General features: G+C 44.0%; 1 pseudogene; it reads right to left on the bottom strand.

Annotated features, from left to right (window-relative positions):
* Positions 1-1,396: 1,396 nt before the first annotated feature.
* On the bottom strand, positions 1,397-14,359 carry LOC144821657 (transmembrane protein 9B-like; annotated as a pseudogene).
* Between the last annotated feature and the right edge of the window lie 1,940 nt (positions 14,360-16,299).

The following is a 16,299-nucleotide window of genomic DNA, read 5'->3' as shown; positions in this document are numbered from 1 at the left end:
CCGCAAGGCAGGAAGCTCTTGGGTGTAGGCGCCTTGCCCCTGCACCGGTTCCCTTTCCCTTAGCCATGGTTCTGGGTGGCCAGGGGGCGGAAAAGAACATTTTGCAGGAAAAAAAAAAGTTAGGGAAAGAAGCAGAGGAATAAAGAAGTAATATAAAACAGTAGAACAGTGAAAGAAAATGCAGTAAAACTAGAAATAAAATTTAAAATATAGACTTAGGGACAGAGAGGGATAGATAATAAATAAAAAAGATCAGAAAAACTGTGTAAAAAACAAAGGATTGAAAAGATTGGAGAGGGATTGAACAAAGCAAAAGATAGGAAAACAAGATGGCCGTGCTCATTGGCGACCGCGCGGTAAAGTTTGTGCGATATTTCCCCAAACACTTCATCCACGTTGCCAAACTTCAAATACATCTCGCGAGCATACGTGAGCACATGCGAGCATGCGGAAACAAGCAACTCCGCAAGCTCGCGTAGCTACTTGTAGCGCTGCAGAGTTTTTGTGCTACTTTGCATAGCCTTGCGTAGCGCAGCTGCGCTTACTTGACCCAGGGTAATATTCAGTTTGCTGTGACATACAAAATTAAAAAATGAAATTGTTGACCGCAAAATTTTCTGCTAAATCTATATTCTTCAGGTTGTATTTGGTTACAATTACCAATACCCCAAACTTAGACCCCATATGTGGCAATTGCGAGACATTGTGTTTTAAAAGTCTTCAGTAACGGAACTAGGACACCCCCTTCCTGGGACGAGGGTTACTGGTTAAGTCAATGTAGCGCTCCTTTTTGCATAATGGAGTGAGTTGGAACAACTTTATCTCTTACTACAGGGCTCACCAGTCATCAAATATGCACTGCTTTAATTTATGGTAGAACAGAAGGATGGATTATAAACGTAGGGGCTTATTTACAATCCCCTTGCACCACTAGTGTGTCACTTTTAATATGGGAAAAAGTGATGCACTGGGGGTCGCAAGGGGTTTATATATGAGCCCTGTATTCTGTAAAATGTAGCAATGGCACTTAAAACATACATGATTTGTTTAGGGAGTAAAACAACTGCCAAATAGATCAATCAATAGCAAAAAATTGCACGAATCTCACATTTAACACATAACCGTAAAACCATAACACTTTTCTACAATTAACTTCATCAGGTGTTTGATCGTGAATAGGTACTGCTTTTTCTGCAGCATGTTTACAAAGACAGCGAAACAACTGGAATAAAAAACTGTTAAAGTCCTCATGATAAACAGCGTACCCTTGCAGCCGTTTAGGAAGTACAGGGAAATTACTGTTGCTATTTTGTAAGTAAATTACGTTATGATTTACACATATTTAAATGAACTTTTGTAAATATTTACTTTGCAATGTGTTTCAGTGAACTGTCTTTTATGAAAATACTGCAGGTATGTATAAACGCTGGAATGGTAGTAAGACAGAATCAAATATGGAGTGAGTCAAGAGATTAGAAGCTTCTTTAGTGTCTGCCATGAATGCTGGTTTTGTCCCCTTCCAGATACACCACAATTTACTCAAGACAACGTGATAGTCTAAGTCAGATTTCCGCTGTTCTTGGACTTGCAACTTCAGGCACTGCTGGGCGTGTTCCCCTTTATTTAACACGTTGCCTCTGCTTCTTGAACGGGCAAGTACTTCATGAGCATTGGCAAACGGCGGATGATCCCTTGCACATCATCAGACTGTATGAGTTGCGAATGGTCGAAGAGGTGTTTCTTTAGCATGAGTTCTATAAGGTAAAACATGTACAGCAGAAGCAAGCCCAGTGTGGAAATGTAAATGATGATAGTAACTTGTATTGTGACAGTGCTCCTCTCTTCGGGCCTCAGGGTCTCTGGTTAGTGTGTCAGCCGGGAACTCCTGGTCTCCTCTTTCCTTTTGCTCAGATTCCTGGAGTGGGGGATAGAGTAATACCAAACATGGATCGCAGATTTGGCTTAATATTAGCTGCACACGATGGTCTGGGTTCCGTGCATGCAGGGGTTATGGTGACTGTTTCCTTGCTGAAACAATGCTATTGGTGGCCAGGATTAACAAAGCAGACTATAATGGGACATCTGCCAGTAGATGAAAGACTCCACCATAACACTTCCAGCACAGACACCATTATTAATATCAGACAAACCACTTGCATGTGTTTATGTGGACCACTGCGGCCCCTTACAAACAGATGGGGCTTACAGGTATATCATGGTTGCAGTGGAATCCTGCTTGAGATTCCGATGGGTGTGGCCCCAGGGCTAAGCTGACGCTCAAACTGTTATCAAAGATTTGCGAGTCTTTATAGGGACATACGCAATCGGCACATTACATTCTGACCGTGGCCCGCGTTTAGCTCTCGGGCTTACAAGGAAGCAATGGGAGGTTTGGGTGTAGCATTGTGGTACTCCTCTCCGTACCATCTATAGGGAAATTTGGTTGTGGAGTGGAAACACCCGGACTTAAGGCAATCTTTAACAGCTAGAGTAATAGGTTCGGGTGGTAGTTTGGTCAAACATTTATATGTAGTACAAAGAACCTTGAACACATGCCAAGAATTTCTCTATGGGGTATCACTCCTTATGAGGTCCTATTTGGGACGAGAATGTGGGTACCTGATCTCGATTGTAAAGGCACAGTGGCGGATGAAAAACCTTTTGACATCCATCGTTTGGCTGTTTTACAGGATATGAATGGGGCACTCCAAAGCAATGTCCAGGTAAATTGGACCGCCACTGGGGAAGTCAAGTTAGTCTTGGCAAGACCTGTCTGGGTCCCTACAGATGGGGATCTGGTCAGAGAAAAAATAGCTGACAAAAATAAAATGGTGTCATCATACAGAAATCCTGTCTCTGTCCTGGCCATTGAAGGAACAAGAACTGTACTTCTGCCGCCTCTTGCCGAAAAAAAAGAAGAGAGATTTTTCGCCATTGACCTGATAAAACCACACATTTTGGCCAATACAGAATAGTAGGCCTCGTGGACTCCTGAGTAGCTGACGCCATCCTCTCGCTACTCTACAGGAAGTTCAAACAGAAAGACTCATCACGTTCGAAGAGTGCTCAGCACGGAATGGTGGACTGTGCAATAATGCCATGGAACTTGTTTCTCTTGAAAATGAAGTTCAAACTCAAATTCAAAATCAAAATGAAAGACAAATTTCTAATCGACCAAACACTCATGTCTACATCAACATGCCTCAATAAGAGCCACCTACAAGTTCAAAAAAACCTGCAGAACTATCAAAACTAGATCGAACTGCATCTGTGTATTTCATCGACTTTGATACCTTTTCGTTGTATCCAAGTGAACCTAAAACGATGCCAGCCCAAAAAATTTGTCACCAGAAATCAAAGACTTTTTCATCTTTCTTAAAAAAGACATACCTAGTATTGCCTTGGCTAAAACTATGGGTAATTACTGTGATACTTGTCTTTTTTCAGGATAGGCGTAGTAACTGTTTTTAAATGCTCATTAATGGAACCTATCGTAGACAAAGCTCTGCAGCATCAAAAGGGATTTTGATTCTGAAATCTCACCTTTCATCACATCGTGAACAAAGAGACTTGTCATCAGTGAACATTACAGCAGTTCCTATACCTGATGGTATAGTGTGGAACAAGGTGGATTATGATATTTGTGGTCCGATCAAACTTTTAAAAATACCAGGGGCCTAATTTATGAGGCCGTGAGTCTTTTTTGCGCTTCCGATGCGTCACTTTTTGTGACGCATCGGCGGCGTAAAAAATGCCTCCTGTTGCACACTATTTACAAAGTGACGCATCTAAGCAGATGTGTCACTTTGTAAACCCCTGCGTACATAATATCTGTGTCAGGTATAATGTATGCAGGGGGGGGGGCGTTTCCCCGCAAAAAGCCTTGTAGAAGTGATGCAGTGAAATCTATGAGATTTCACTGCTTCACTTCTAGGACGCCGTTGCGTCAAAATCTTTCGCCTCCCTGCCTGCCAGCTGACGTATCTGTAACCCCTTGCGACATGATGCATCATACAATAAATATGACGCATCAGGTATGTCGCAAGGAGTGCGCAATGAGAAGTGACGTATCGCTGCTTTCACGCAGCGATGCGTTATTTCTCATAAATGAGGCCCCACATTTATTTAAAATATCCTTAAATTATATCATTACCTCCAGTACATTCTCCGATGATTGGGATTATGAAACTGTAAATAATATGTTGTTTGATTTAGAACAATCAACTGCCTTTTCTAATAATGAAATGTTGGAAGACACATCAGATTTTAAAACAATGTATTGCTATCAACATTATGGTCATCATTTTTTTCACAAATCTGCTAATCCCAGTAATATTTTCACATATCACCAATGGGAACATGGCCCAACACCGCCGAAAAACAGTTAAAAAACATTTGCACAAAAAGTTTCATATTTTTCAGGATTTAACATGTCTGACCCAGTCTCATATTATTATAAGGTTACACCGACATCAGCACAGAAAAATATGTTTACAAACACCAAACAGATTTACTCTGCTTCCTTTATTACCCAGTTGTCTGAACAAGGTTTTGATTTATGGAAAGAAACAGTAGACACAAAATCAGTCTGGGGTTCTAGAGACTGGCAAGTCCTGCCAGGGATCAGAAGCACTATTTAGAGCATGTCTCATTCTTCGGCAGATTATGTTTCTGAATGATACTGTGCAACAAACTACCTGTCTTGAAATTGCCAAGACTAAGAATTTGAACACACATTGGATTCTAACACATTTTCTCATACTGAGGGTAACTTTACATCACAAGAAGGGATTACGCTGGATGACATCATGCAATACAATAGATCCAACCCCAATTGAAAGGGATGGTTGTTTTGGCCCACATACAGTGTGAGAAGTTGGCCTGGCATATGCTGTCCACTATTCTAGTGGGCACCTTGCACCAGCCCAAACGACCCTTATTGATGGTAGTTTTAAAGACAACCTATATAGAAAGCTATCCTAGTGGTTGCTGTGGAGAGTAGCCTTTAGGCTTAGTCTTGAAAGAATTGTTTTACCAGTCTATAATCACGTGAATGACCAAATGAAAGGAAAACCACACCAGGTATATGTACTTATTGTAAACACACCCCTCTAGTCTCTCTATGAGGCTAGAGGCAAAAGTACAATACAACAACTTAATTAGCACAGTATATGATTTGCCCTAGGGGCCTCACAAACCCTATACTAAGAAAGTGGTATAAGTACCGCTGTGAACATAGAGACAAGGCCTAGGGCCTGTAGAACCGCTGGGGTAACCAGGAACCATCAAGGTAGGGATGCCGGAGACCCACGAGGGATGCGTGCAGTGTCTAAACACAGCAGCGAATCACCATTGACTTCTATGGAGAATGGTGCGATTAGATTTTTAAAGATTAAAGACACTTAGGAGTGGACTACTATCAACCGCCTTCAGTACTGGACACTTCGAGAGTCAAGACCCACGAGAGCACCGAAGTACTCGTGTTACCTCACCCAGGGAAGCCGGGTGCGTAGGTGTCTTTTCGTGTTGGGTCTCGTCGTCGTTTCCAATGGAGAGCTGCAAAGAAGTGCAGCAGGCAACCAGATGAAAAGTGTTTGGATAGATCCAAGGGTGGATTGGCGATCTGAAGAACCTGAAAGTGCAGCCTGGCAAGATGCTTCTTTGGTGCCTGTTTGAACAGTGGAGTCACTCCTTGACCCCAAGGGAGATTTCTTCAGTCTTCTAGTCAAAATAGAATGTCGAAGGTCCAAGATATAGATTGCAGAGTTTCGTCCAGGGTAATCTAAAGTCCTAGGGAATGGGTTCCTATACTTATACTATGTTTAGGGGATGGACTAACTCTAAGGCCCCATCTATGGGAGGACCTGGGGAGGGGGTGGCTACACCCCTTGCCCTTTGTCCAGTTTCGTACCAGAGCTGGGGCTGAGTGCCCCAGCAACTTTTGTGAACTGTGAAATGCACAGGGACACCTTGTGTGCCCCAGGCACTGCCTGGAGAGCATTCTCTGAATGCACCCACCCTGCCCCAATACACTAAAACCTGTCTGAAGAGGTGGATACACCTCCCTGTAACCGGAAACCTATTGTCCAGGCCTCCCCTGCCGGAGTTTCATCCAGCAGCAGGAGGTCACACATGTGTCTGTGGCAGCAGCATCCATTTTGTAATTCTGGGTCTCTTTAAAACTATTACCAGTAAAGTAAATGTGTACATGTCTTCTCCCTCTAGAAGGGTGATATTCTACCCCTGCCACCAGGACTGGCGGGGTGGTAGGATTCCAAAGTGTTTGACACCAAACAGGACATGTTTTGATGCAGTCATTCCAAAGTTATAATTCACTTAAGAGTATATGGTATGGCTGTATCACAGAATAGCTATAAGGAAGGGATTCCGAAAGCTGCAGAGGGGCTGAGCTCATGCTTGGGCACCCTCTCAAACAAAACCAAGCACTCTGCCTCCAGGATTAGGTCTGCCATAAACTCCTTTGTGTCTTCAGACATGTGGGGCTAGTGAAAGTGAGGGACCATTCTATCCCAAGTCTTGTTCTAGCCCAGGTGTTCTGCTAAAGGAATTTCATGGGCTAGTGTCAATAGGAAGCCCCTGAACTTTAGAGGTATTACCAACCTCCTGGCTGTAACAGGCTTGATGTCTCTAATCCCTGAGTACAGAAGTCCATCATCCCAAAAAATCTTATATTTGCCACTACCATTTCCTGCAGCCTCAGCAGCAGCTTGCTGTCTGAGGGGTTAAAGAGAAGGGCAGCTCAGCTGCTCCTGACTCAGCTCTGCCCTGGAAGGGTCCCCTGTCCCCAAGAACTAAACCTGATCAGACTCAAGCTCCTCTGGGACAGTTCCTTCTTCAGGCTCACAATCATTTCCCTCAAGAGGCTGATCATCACTCTGAGTCATGGGGGAAGGCCCTGCCTTAACCCTACTGCTCCTTTTCTTGGAAGTCACCTGCTCCATTATTCCAAAATCCAGGGCCTGTTCAGTGTTAGACTTTCTGAACTGTGACCTAGTCACAGCAAACATATGTGCATGGATCCCTAACATTTCTGCATGGGTCCTCAATTCCACTTTAGACCAGGCTGAAGTCTCTAAGTCATTTCCAAGCAAGCATTCTACAGGGAGGTCTGCACTTATCACAACATTCTTAAGGCCAGTTACCCCTCCCCAGGAGAAATTAACAACTGCCAGGGCATGTGTGGTCCTGACATTGCTAGCCTTGATCACTTGGTAAGTCTCACCAAGTATGACTTGTCCAGGGTCCACAAAGTCTGGTGTCACCATTGTGACACTTGCCCCTGTGTCCCTTTACGCCAAAGCCTCTTTATCATTTATCAAAGGCTGTTGTCTGTACTTGCCCAGGTTACTGGGACTCACAGAGGAGGTCATATTCATGCCTCCATCACAGACTAACACAGCCTGAGTTGGAACTCGGATTAGGCCAGAGTCCATCTCAGATCCCAGGGTCAACCCTACTACACCCTTCTGCTGAGAACCCCCACTTGTAGCTGAACTAGGGGGTACAGTTGCCTTAGGGGCAGTGGTGTCTGGTGCTGCATCTTTCTTGGTGCAGTCACTGGTCCAATGGCTATTTTGCTTACAGACTTTACACCAAGGTTTTCTTGGGCCTTCTTTCTTTTTTGCAGATTGGGAATTCCCACCATTAAAAGCTTTTTCGGAACCTTGGGAAGACATCTGGTCTTTACTCTTCTCCCCACCTTTTTGATCTTGCTTCTTTTGGTCACCACCTTGGTTCTGTACCTTCTGATTCACCCTGGTTCTGATCCATTTGTCTGCCTTCTTTCCCAAGTCTTGGGGAGAGGTCAGATCAGAATCTTTCAGGTGCTGATGCAACAGCTGATTTTGACAGTTATTAAGGATATGCTCCCTCATGATCAGATTATACAATCCTGTATAGTCACACACTTTACTGCCCAATAATCGGCCCTCCAGAACCTCAGTAGCACAATCTACAAAGTCAACCCAGTCCTTAGTCTGTGACTTCTGGGTATCTCTGAACGGTATTCTATACTGCTCAGTAGTTAAGCCAAACCCCTCTATTAGATCACTCTTTAGGACCTTGTAATCATCAGCATCCTCTTCTCTTACTGTGAGGAGCTTATTATCTCTACCTTTGTCTGCAAAGGAGAGCCACAAGATTGCTGCCCACTCCTCCTGGGATACCCTCTGTACTTTTCATGCCCTCTCCAGTGCAGTTATCCATTTGTGGATGTCATCCCCATTCAGAAAGGGAGGGACAATCTTGTTAAGGTTTCTATGGTCATAAGACCTATCCCTACCTCTAGGGAAGTTGCTGCCACCATGGGGCTCTAGCCCCATCTTTTGTCTTGCTCTTTCAAGCTCTAGGGTCTCCTTTTCTAAGTCTACCTGTTGTCTCCTTACTCTCAGTTGAGCTTCTTCCATTCTCACCTGATACTCCCTCTTCTCCTTGGAGGTAGCCCTCCTATGAGAAGAGGCAGAGGACCCTATAGATGTGCCAGAATGATTAGATTACACTAAAGGTGATCTTGGTCTTCTGGGCATACCACCAACTCTTCCTGGGGGGAAAACAGAGGGCCCCTTTGGCCTTCGTCATCTCTAGTAGGAGCTGGGTTCTCCAGGTCTAGTTCATTGACAACTTCCTGGTCGGCAAGTTTCCATCAAAAGGCGGAAGGCGCACTCATTGAAATCACAGAGACGTATTTAGTCCAAACAGTTTTCTTCTTTATTTTGATAATTTTACCCGATAAAACAAACAGCCAACGCGTTTTGTTACTTTCCGTAACTTCGTCAGGGCATAGTATTAAGATGTTATAATAAACCAGCGAGCTGACGGTAATAACCACAAAATGGATGCGTGATGCCGAATCCGCAGCTTTTAAAACGAACTAAATGGATACTCTTCCACATATATATAATGCGTCACACTCAAGGAAGATACTACGTAGATATTCTATACTCGTGCATCCCTGTTACCATGCCGGGAGCTTTGCTCTGAACCGCGCTATTATTCGCATATAGGAGGTGAAATAAACACCGCTGAGGCTCCTCAATACACTGTTCCTTGAAGTTACCATACTGCGAGACTTTGCATTGATATAGAATATCTAGGTAGTATCTTCCTGAGTGTGATGCATTATATATATGTGGAAGAGTATCCATTAAGTTTGTTTTAAAACTGCGGATTCGGCATCACGCATCCATTTTGTGGTTATTACCGTCAGCTCGTTGGTTTAATATAACATCTGAATACTATGCCCTGACGAAGTTACGGAAAGTAACGAAACGCGTTGGCTGTTTGTTTTATCGGGTAAAATTACCAAAATAAAGAAGAAAACAGTTTGGACTAAAAACAACGTCTCTGTGATTTCAATGAGTGCGCTTTCCCCCTTTTGATGAAAACTTGTTGACCGGATTTGTGCCTAGGGACAACAGGCACTAGGAAGTGTGCAGCACCTCGGTTACATTTGGATTACACTGTTGTTTTGGTTGTGCGTAACCTTGGTCAGGTTGTCCTGTTCCTTATTCTTACAACTTCCTGGTTGGCATCATAGTCTGAATCCTGTGGGATTGGACCACTGGGATCTTCCTCATCTGCTGCTCCCAACCCACTGCCTACCCTTACAGCCTCTGAAGCCTTCTTCTGGTAATATAACAGCAATACCTCTCTGAGGCGTTGGGTGTTGGCACCTTTGCCAGTCTTCAGTTTCCTCTTAGTACACAGAGCCCTTAACTCAGAGAAAGGGAATGTGTCATACTTGGATGTCCGTAATTTACTGACATCTGGCAAGGACACACTAGGTCCTGCCACTGAAGACATAACTAGTGAGGTGTGGTGTATGTACTACCTACACTAGTTGGGTACCTATTGGACTCTCTTGAGTTGTCGGAAGGGTGTGCTTATCCCTTGATACACAACTCTAAGTTCAGTAGAACTTACTCTATTATAAGTTTGTATTATATGTACCTATGGTACCTTTAGTGGTTTTTCAAATGATCAACACTTGAGATTATCTGGTAAAGCAATGAAGCTGGAATCCCACACGCTGCACACCAATGTGAGAAGTTGGCTTGGCATATGCTGTCCACTATTCTAGTGGGCACCTTGCACCAGTCCAAATGACCCTTATTGATGGTAGGTTTACAGACAACCTATATATAAAGCTATCCTAGTGGTAGCTGTGGAGGCTAAGTATTGTAGGAATGTAAAGCAGCTTGATTTACGAGTCTATAATCTCGTGAATGACCAAATGAAAGGAGAACCACACCAGGTATATATAAAAATATATGTATTTATTCTAAACACACCCCTATAGTCTCTCTATGAGGCTAGAGTCAAAAGTACAATACAGAAACTTAATTAGCACACAGTAAATTAGCGCAGTATACATTTTGCCCTTGGGGCCTCACAAACCATATACTAAGAAAGTGGCAGAAGTACCGCTGTGAACATTGAGACAAGGCCTATGGCCTGTAGAACCGCTGCGGCAACCAGGAACCATCCAAGGTAGGGACGCAGGAGACCCACGGGGGACACGTTCAGTGTCTAAACACAGCAGCGAATCACCATTGACTTCTATAGAGAAAGTTGCGATTAGATTTTTAAAGATTATGGACACTTAGGAGTGGACTATGAGCAAACCCCTTCAGTACTGGACACTTTGAGAGTCAAGATCCACAGGAGTACCGAAGTACTCGTATTACCTCACCCAGGGAAGCCGGGTGCATAGGTGTCTTTTTGTGTCAGGTTTCGTCATCATTTCCTATGGAGAACTGCAAAGAAGTGCTGCAGGCGACCAGATGAAAAGTGTCTGGAAGGATCCAAGGGTGGATCGGAGATCTGAAGAACCTGAAAGCAGAGGGGACAGAGTCTGGGTCACTAGCCAGTGACCAGGAAGGCGACAAGAAGATGCCAGCCGATGTCAGGTGTTTTCAGGTGATGTAGGTGAAGATTGACTCTTCAGCCACGAGGACCTGGAGGCGTCGACGACAACCAGGAGCTGGATTAGTGCTGTCCCATGTCGGATGTCAAGTGCTGCAGTGTCGGTATCAGGATTGGACCCAACAAGCCTAGGCAACAGCAACCCACGCAGAATAAAAAGATTGGCTTTGGTGCAGACTAGCAAGGTCTGAGGAACTCACCTTTTGAAGGGGAGTCAGGGCACATCTGGAGCAACCAGGAAAACCCAAAAAACAAAAGAGATTCCTTTGTGGGGACCCACCAGTCAACGGACCAGGGATTGCAAAGGGGCCTCAAGCAGAAATGCAGGAAGTGGGCCCACGGAACACTTGTGGAGTGTAGGCCCACAAGCTTTGGTGCAAAAGGTGCTCAGAGCTTGGACTACAAGTAGCCCAATGCACAACTTTGGAAAGGCTCGGGAAGTCAATGCACTAGCAAAAGTGCTGGATGTCCAGGACTTCTGGTCCCATGTCTCTCGTCATGGCTAGAGGTCTCAGCTTTGCTGGGAACTCGCGTCGCCCTCTGCAATGTCTGGAATTCCATGTCCTGTATCGCAGATTCTTCGGGATCCAGCTGGAGCCTCAAAAATGCAGACCAGCAAGATGCTTTTCTGGTGCCTGTTTGAACAGGGGAATCACTCCTTGACCCCAAGGGAGACTTCTTCAGTTTTCTAGTCAAAATAGAATGTCGAAGGTCCAAGATATATATTGCAGAGCTTCGTCCAGGGTAATCTAAAGTTCTAGGGACTGGGTTCCTATACTTTACTAAGTTTAGGGGATGGACTAACTCTAAGGCCACACCTATGGGAGGATCTTGGGAGGGGGTGGTTATGCCCCTTCCCCTTTGTCCAGTTTCACTCCAGAGCTGGGGTTGAGTGCCCTAGCAAACGGTTTGAACTGGGAAATGCACAGGGATACCTTGTGTGACAAAGGCACTGTCTGGAAAGCATTCACTGAATGCACCCACCCTGCCCCAATACCCGCAGCACTTTGCTTGAAAGGGGCGTTCCATGGGTGTTGCTGTGGGTGTTCCCAAGCAACACCCATGGAAAAAGACACATTTCCATATTTACGAGGAATCGTAAATCTCGAAATGTGTGTGAATGCTACGCCTCCCTAAGCACTTCAGAAGAGTAAATACCATGATCGCATGGTACAATATCTGGGCACACCTCGCATGAGAGAAATAAGTGCATCTTGGTTCTTGTCATTTAGACCAGTCTGGATGGACTGCATCTTACCTGTCATCCGATGCCTGGTCTGCGGAGAAGAATGCGTGTTGAATCTCTGTTTGACACGCCCATCATGTGAGCAACAGGACGTTGATGCTTTACTGGACCCAATAACGGCCCATATTCTGCAGTGTCCTCAGCGTGTTCCAAAGTTGTTGACGACATTCCTAGAGCCTCCACAGGTAGTCACGGCTCCTGTCCTCTTTCACTGACACCCAGGCCTTCGACAACGCAGACGTTGCCCCAGCATCGGCTGTAGGCAGTACAGAAGATCAACTGTGCACAATTTACATAATCTGTGAGGTGTTACAAGGATTGTCGTCTGCGAAGGCAGGCAACAGTAATGTTGTGTCTACCAGCCAGGACACATAAACAATTGTCTCATTGTGTGCTGGAAGAAATTTGGCCTCTTTTTAAACAAACTAAATTTGGAGCTCAAAAAGAAATCAACACTTTTTATGGACATGCATGGCTTTCAGACGCTTGTAGTAGTTTGAACTATACATACAGACTTATTAGAGCTATATTGGAGCTATGTTTTGAGTGACAATTTGCTTTTTTCATTTTTTACAGATTTTTTAGGATTTTTAAATATTTTATCAGCACCACTATATGTTTTACTACGGTTATTTGCGTACCAGTGCCTAGTTAGCCTAGTAGTACGTTTAGAATTTGAATGATGTCGTCCAGTCGAATGAGGAGTGGGTGTTACATTCCATATAGGTACCCTAATATAGGCTCAGGTAACATAATACTCCTTCACTTATATTCTCCCCTACATTACATACATAACGGTTCTTAGGGACTGACCTTTTACCTAGATACAACACTGAACACAGAACGCAGGATTTTGACTGGTAAAAGCCTCATACATTATGCATGAGGATTCTTGGAAACACAGCAGGATTACCATCTCCTGTATAATATCTTATTCAAAACGTCATCCTAAGTCCAACAAAGTAAGACAGTGAGATAGAACCCCCGGGGAGACCTATGGGTAGATGTTCATCACATCTTGCTAAGACAGGCAGAGGAGACCAGGACTTCACGGCCGACACACTGACCAGAGACACTGAGGTTCCTGCATGCAGAAACTCCAGCTCGTAGTGGTCTAACATCCCTTGCAGGGTGTTCAACCCGAGACCAGGACGGGGTCCCACAGTCTCTCAATCCAGGTAATGGGGTTGACTTTATCCTAGAGGAATTCTTGGCTTAATGCTTACATCCATGCTAGGTACACTTAGGTACATCTAGTTAGGGAGGCATTGTAGGAGTACATACTTTTATTATCATGTATTTTATATACTTGTGTGTATTCATGATTCTTGCAAGATGGTAGAACTCTATCATTCTTTTACTTTCATAGTGTTTCTAATCATTTATATCTGTTACTGCATTCTGCAGCACACATAGAAATAGGAAAAGCCCCATGTGATTGTTTTTGTGTGGGAAGGTTTCCCTTCCTGTACACAAATAATCATCCCTGCAACGCAGGCACCCTTGCTCCATGGTGCAAAGGTGCCTGCGTTGGCGTACAGCAGCCCATTGAGTGCTGGGGATATGGCGCATTCCTGCCCTTTTCTTTTGCTGCAGGACAGCGCAGCAGGAAGGCCTGTGGTGCTGCCCTACGGCAAAACCTCATGAAGGAGGCCTTTTGCATTTACTTTCACAGCGCAGCAATACGCTTCTACATCATTAAGAGGTACATTTTGGGGGCTCACAACATTAAGGCAATGACAATCCTTCTGAGAAACAATTAGGTGGAATACTTCTCCAATATTTTCTTTACACGGTGGACAAATCCATTTACACCAAATATCTTCAGAGTTCTTTGAGTAGGACGTAGGCAACACCACTGTTATGTTTTGTATAAGTGGACGTCCCCCATGCTGTCACCTCAAGGCAGTGTGTTTTCTGAAACGTCCCTTCCCGTCCGGTCGACATGGTTGCGACCGTGACGTAGGCACTGTTGTGAAATAAAAGAGCCTCGGGCGTGACTGAAGGCAGTAAAACACCCACTCTGGTCTTGCGTGATTCCTGACATTGCATTGCGTGACCCAGAGTGCACAGATAGGCCTTGCAACATATCTCACATGCAGCAACCACCAGCAGGAAGCAGAGCAGGCCTGATGCGACTGGCAGAGATGTCCCGCACCATAGTTCCATTGTACCTATTATTTAGAGTGTAACCCCCAGCCAAGGATCAAGCCGATATGGAAAGCTACGGTTCACTCATATGATAAAAAAAACCTTTGATAAGGAGCAATAACAAAAAAACTATAAGACTTAACAAAGCCATTCTATTTTTAAAAAGTAAAAGCCTCCAGATAGCTAACTATTTTGGATTAGGAAATATACCTTTAAAATCACATCTATGTCTAAAATATAAATTGTACCTGTTTCCTATAAATGTACTATACCTAGGGCCACTGGAATATGGGGAGAAAAGGGACAGTTTTTGCAACAGGATTCACTAGGAATTGTGCGGTGAGAAAAGGCAAATCATGCGGCACAAGGTGTCACATTTAGTGATAGCACTGCTCCATTATTTTGTCATTTTTACAATTGGTAATATTGTCTGGGTACAACGTTTAACTCATTATCACCAGTTTAACCGCTAAATACAGCAAAACACAATTGAAAGATAGTCACTCAACTTTTGCCAAGGGCTTTCCACGGCACCGTGGTGACGTGTCCCTACTTTTTAGTAACTTTTGATCCCTTTCAGGTAGAAAAAAAAAATGTTAACATTTGTAGATTATACAGCAGGTGTGGTGGATTAGGCAGCAAAAGCGGAAAATCCTTAATTATGTGGGAAATGCCGAAGTTGCATGCTTTATCTTATTTTAGTTAAATACTTTCAGCTTTGCACCAATTTGTATGACGAATGTTTGCACCTCTCCGCTCCCCTTCATTTGAAGGATATGTCACCCTCCTTTTATGTATTTTTAATCTGCAAGCAAGCAACAAGTCTTCCATAGACTTTAGTGGAATCACCTGCCCTGAATACTTTTATCGCCCATCAAAAAATATTTAAGGCCAGATTAACAACCATGCTGTGCCTGGTTTGGTCACAAAAACTACTCAAACCTGCACGAAACGTTTTAGCTATTATGTGGCATATTTGTCATTCAGTCATGCAGCCCTGCAAGCCACCTTGCTGCACTGCGCTGCATAACAGAGAAATGGAATGAATGTGCAGTAGTCAACGTTATACGACGCGCTCCTGTCTTTTTCCAGCACTGGCACACAATGTGATGCCTAGCACCACTGCAGGCACTCTTGCACCATGGTGAACAGTGCCAGCATTGTAAGCAGGATTGTGTTTGTGCAGCCAGGGACACCTTCCTGCACAAGACAATCCCCTGAGGCACTTTCCTCTTACTATGTGTGACTTGCAAAATGCAGTACACATAGAAATAGGAAAAAACAATGAGAAATAAAGATATTTATTTCTCCTCATTACACCTCCTCTGGGGATGCGTAGCATTTTGGCACACTCCAGGGTGCACCAGTAATTGTAAATCTGGGAATGTGCTATAATTCATTGATGTTGCATGGAAACACCCATACACCACCCGTAAAACGCATCCGATGCGTTGTGTTACTCCAGATTTAATCAAACCACCCAGGGCCATGCAAGGTGGCCTTGCGTGGCTTGCCAGATTGCACTTAAGGTGCAAAAAGTGTTGCTTTTGCACTCCGTAGTGTGGCTTCAAAACTGATTCAACCTATGATACATATGCCCCTTACTTTCCAGCACAAAAGGTGTTTTCTCTCAAAGTTGCTTGAATGTAACACATGTAAAGCTGTTTGTATGCAGGACATTCAAATGTTTTTATAGTGTACTCTACAGAGTAAATGATATGATAGTGTATCTGATCCCTCTTGTACAACTTATAAATCCAACCTTAACTTTCTTTTTATGAAATGAAAAGAAGAATTTGTATAGCGCAACGTCAACCCGACGGTGTCGCGCTTGAAAGGGCATGAAAGCAGAGGAAGTGTTGTGAAAGTGCACTAGTAGAGCCAAGTTTTTAAGTGCTTCCTGAATTTGAGCAGATTGGATTAATTTTTAGAGAAATAGGCATGGAGTTCCAGAGTTT

This window comes from Lissotriton helveticus, chromosome 2_2 (assembly GCF_964261635.1).
Source record: "Lissotriton helveticus chromosome 2_2, aLisHel1.1, whole genome shotgun sequence".
NCBI lineage: Eukaryota > Metazoa > Chordata > Amphibia > Caudata > Salamandridae > Lissotriton > Lissotriton helveticus.
Note: the sequence above shows the minus strand (reverse complement) of the source record. Positions and strands in the feature narration are given on the sequence as shown.